A 4,888-nucleotide genomic window follows, 5' to 3' on the forward strand; every position below is an offset into this window, starting at 1 on the left:
CCAGTGGCAAATCTAATATTTCCCATTTTAGTAATAAAACACATAAATAAAGAGAAATAATTCCATTTTATTGTCTCTGGATAAATAAAACAATGAAATAATGAAATCATGTTTCCTTTAAACTAAACCAAACTAAAACTAAAAAGCAAACTGAATTTTACAAAGGTATCATAGCACCATCTGCAGATTCAGTCTTTATTCACACATTAGTTTTTCATACAATTGTTTCTTCATTTCTTTCAAGGAAATGGATGCAAATAGAGATCCTTTAACCAAATAACGTAGGATGCTTCAAATAAAGAACCATAAAAATACATAGTTGCATATATCTTGAATACTTTAGTATTAAACTCATGAAATACAAATGTGAATTTTTTAACTTATTTATTTTTTGAATAAAATATTGTGCTTTTATTAGTTTGTACATTTGAGCGATTACATAACTGTTTGAAGGTGGCATGGCCTTCAGTTACTAAGGACCCTTCTTATTGTTAGTTAACTCCATAGTGGATTCTAGTGCCCAGTCTGCTTTGCATGAGCAGGCATAAACACAAGAACATGAGGAAATTCAGCATTTACATCAGATTTAGAGAGAGGAGCACATTATTTCCATGGGAAGAGGCCAAGAAGAAGTCTGGCCATCTTCTCCTCAGAAACATTATCAAAGGCTTCCCTCTGGGTTACTGTGAATTGACTTTCCCAGTCCCCAGTGATTCCTTTCCCATAAAACATACTTTGGTTGTGTCTATATAGGTATCAGTTGTTAGAGAGTAATTGCTCTTTTTATTATCTCTCCTGGCTGGGAAGGTATATTCCTGAGGACTGAGGTCAGCTCTGAGCTTAGCTTCATGCCCAAGCATTGGCTGCTCCTCTCCACACTGGCTCTCATGTCCTGTTGCAGCCCCTCATACAGTATCCATAGGAAATCTTCTTTCTTTTGTGTCAGCATATAGCCACAAACTTGGTCAAACCATGAGCCCAGGGGCACATTACCTTGTAGGAATCATTAAAAATATTCTAAAAGTGAGTCTGGATATCTGGTCATTTTATTTCTTTCCATAAATGATAACCAGAAATATTAACTTCTGTGGGATTTCTCATGATGGAAATAATTTTCTAGGTCCATCCATGTTGTTGTAAATAGTAAGATTTATTTTTTTGTGTGTTTTTTTTCTTTTTTGGCTAAATAATGTTCCATTGTGTAGATATACCACGGTTTTTTTATCCACTCATCTACTCATGAACACTTGGCTCCTTCACTGCTTGCCCTGCTGAGTTGACCCCACCCACAGCTCTCTGTTCCTCCTCATCAAAGGAAGTGCCTGCTACAGCCAGCTCTCTCGCCTCTCCCTGCCTCTGAGCCATCATTTCTTAGCTGCAGGGTTGCATCTGCTTGCAGTCTGTGCTTTCCTCACTTCTCATCGTCCAGATTATTCTCGGGAGCCAATTTTAGATGTTCCAAGATGTGGGTCTCTCAGGTGTGCATCAGTGTTGACAAGGGATTTTTTTTTCTGTTAAATTATAGTTGGTTAACTTGTTGAAATTTCAGGGGAGAGGGGACAAGGAACGCTCTTCCAAAGCCACCCCTCTGATGTCCTTGGATGATGTTAATGGCCTACATACCATCTTTCTTTTGCAGGTTCCTTCTCACATGACAACAACTGCTACATGATTACTAGGTAGTGATTCTTTTTTTTTTTTTTTTTGAATATATTTTATTGATTTTTTACAGAGAGGGAGAGAGATAGAGAGTTAGAAACATCGATGAGAGAGAAACATCGATCAGCTGCCTCCTGCACATCTCCTACTGGGGATGTGCCCGCAACCAACGTACATGCCCTTGACCGGAATCGAACCCGGGACCTTTCAGTCCGCAGGCCGACGCTCTATCCACTGAGCCAAACTGGTTTCGGCTAGGTAGTGATTCTTAAAAATCAATTATGCACCCTCCAAAATTCCCTATATGGACATGTTGTATTCAGAGAATGTTCTGGAATCACAAGATATATTCTGGGATTATTTCTGAAAAAGCCCTTTTGCTTTCATTAAACTTTCAAATAAAATGTTCACAGAATATGTAAAGTGACCCAGATTGCCAAATCATCTTACTCATCATTGAATTTTTCATATCAGTAAAATAGTTTTTCTAGTTCATTTCTTTTCAAGTCATCTTATCAACTATCGGTGTTTTAAAAACTTTTCCTATATCTCCAATACTCCTCAGTTTTCCTTACTCTTACCTATTTCACTGTGAAAATGGATGCCATCAAAAGAGGAATTCCATACATCCTTTCTGATTGGTGTTTCTAGTTTCTTGAGATATATTCCTAGAAGTGGGATCACTGGGTCAAATGGGAGTAACATTTTTAGTTTTTTGAGTAAACTCCATACTGTTCTCCACTGTGGCCGCACCAGTCTGCATTCCCACCAGTAATGCAAGAGGGTTCCTTTTTCTCCGCATCCTCGCCAGCACTTGTCATTTATTGATTTGTTGATGAGAACCATTCTGACAGGTGTGAGATGGTACAGCATTGTCTTTTTGATTTGCATCTCTGGAAGATTAGTGAATTTGAGCAAGTTTGGAGAGCATTATGGTAAGTGAAATAAGCCAGTCAGAGAAAGATAAATATCATATGATCTCACTCATTTGTGCAATATAATGAACAATATCAACTGATGAACAAAAACATGCAGAGACGGAGAAGCATTAATCAGACCATGGAACCTCAGAAGGAAGGCAGGGGAGGGTAGAAATGAGGGAGAGAGATCAACCAAAGCACTTGTATGCATGCATATAAGTCTAACCAATGGACACAGACACCGGGGGGGTGGGGGAGGTAAAGGCATGAGTGGAGATTATGGGTGGCAATGAGGGGATAAGGACACATATATAATACCTTAATCAATAAAGAGAAAATAAAATAAAAAGAGGAATTCCATCAGCTTCTACTCATTCATAAGTCCATTCAAACACCTTTGGCCCAAACACTCTGCCTCTTACTTTAGTTGAAGAGTGCTTGCGTCATTTAAATGTCAAGCCATCTTCCTGGTTATCCTCTGTTTCCTCTTATTTCTCTGGGATATCTCTCAAGCAAATCTTCCTTTATTTACAGCAGTGATTCCCAAAGTGGGCGCTACCGCCCCCTGGTGGGCGCTGCAGCGATCCAGGGGGGCGGTGATGGCCACAGGTGCATTTGTTTTAACTTTTTTTGTATTAGCTTTCTATTCTGAGTTCAATAAATAGTTTCATAATTTCAATCTTCAATGTTTCCAATTTACACCTTTCTTTACTATATTTTACGAAAAAGGTAGAAACATTAATACATATATCTTTCTGTTTAATTGCTATTAAAATTAAAAAAAATTAATTTCTAGGGGGCTCTGAGTAATATTTTTTCTGGAAAGGGGGCGGTAGGCCAAATAAGTTTGGGAACCACTGATTTACAGCATCACCAGATTTTCCTTTTTGGATCTTTCCTGCCAGCATGCAAACATGTTTTTTATATTTCTCCCATATAAAAACAAACTACTTTACATCCCTTTTCCCCACCTGAAACCCCCTCCCTTTCTTTGCTTTCCAAGGTAGGAAAATACTTAAAGGGATTGTTCATATCAGAGTGTCGATTGCTCTTCCCATTCTCTTAGGCCCATTCCAAAGCAACTCTCACCCACATCATTCAACCAGTTCTATTATTCTGAAAGTCAATGAGCAAAATCTTTCCTGTTAATTCCCTCCTATCTCATTCAAAATAAAAGGCAATGATTTGCTCTGACCTATGATGATCCTGTGCCCTAGCTCTTTCTAATCTCTCTTACATTATGTACATTCTTTAATTATTAAAAATATCTTTATTGACTTCAGAGAGGAAAAAAGGGGTAGAGAGAGATAGAAACATCAAAGATGAGAATCATTCGTTGGCCTCATGCACAGGGCACACTGAGAATCTAGTCTGCAACCTGGGCATGTGCCCTGAAGAGAAATACAACTATGACCTCCTGGTTCATTTGTCAAAGCTTAGACATTTATGCATGCTATCCAAGCCCTTGTAATTTAATCATTCTCTCCACTTCAGTCAAATTGGCCTCTGATATGTGCCTCAAACTAAGGGCTTTCCATCTGGAAATTCTTCAGTCTAGAATAATCTTTTCAGAGATTTTCTCAGCAATTCACCTCTTATGAGGTCTTTGCTAGGAAACTCATCTAAATTTTAAAATATTTTTTGAACAGGTAATATCCTCTTTCCCAGCATTAATGTCTCTTCTTTTTTCCCCTTGTTTTGAATAAGATATTACAAATGTGTCCTTATCCCCCCAATGTCCCCTCAGCCCCCAATCCTGCCCTCACCCTCACCCCCTGTTGTCCACATCCATCGCTTATGCGTATATGCACGCATACAAGTCCTTTGGTTGATCTTTCTCCCTCACCCCCACCCTCACCTACCTTCCCTCTGAGTTTTGAGCATCTGATTGTTGCTTCTCTGTCTCTACATCTGTTTTTGTTCATTGGTTTATGTTGTTCATTATAATCCACAAATGAGTGAGAGCATGTGATATTTATCCTTCTCTGACTGACTGATTTCACTTAGCATAATGCTCTCCTGCTCCATCCATGCTATTGCAAATGGTAGCAGTTCCTTCCTTTTTACAGCTGCATAGTATTCCATTGTGTAGATGTTCCAAAGGTTTTTAATCCATTCATCTACTGATGGGCACTTAGGCTGATTCCAAATCTTAGCTATTGTAAATTGTGCTGCTGTGAACATAGGGATGCAAATATCCTTTCTGATTGGGTTTCTGGTTTCTTGGGATATATTCCTAGAAGTGGGATTACAGGGTCAAATGGAAGTTCCATTTTTAGTTATTTGAGGAAACTCCATACTGTTCTCCA

At 38.6% G+C, this 4,888-nt stretch overlaps 1 pseudogene; it reads right to left on the bottom strand.

Moving 5' to 3' along the window:
* Positions 1 to 603: 603 nt before the first annotated feature.
* LOC139013011 (sulfotransferase 2A1-like) lies at positions 604 to 1,101 on the bottom strand (annotated as a pseudogene).
* Positions 1,102 to 4,888: the final 3,787 nt, after the last annotated feature.

The sequence above is a fragment of the Myotis yumanensis genome, unplaced genomic scaffold (assembly GCF_028538775.1).
Source record: "Myotis yumanensis isolate MYYU_CA2020_CCGP unplaced genomic scaffold, mMyoYum1.0.hap1 SCAF_6, whole genome shotgun sequence".
NCBI lineage: Eukaryota > Metazoa > Chordata > Mammalia > Chiroptera > Vespertilionidae > Myotis > Myotis yumanensis.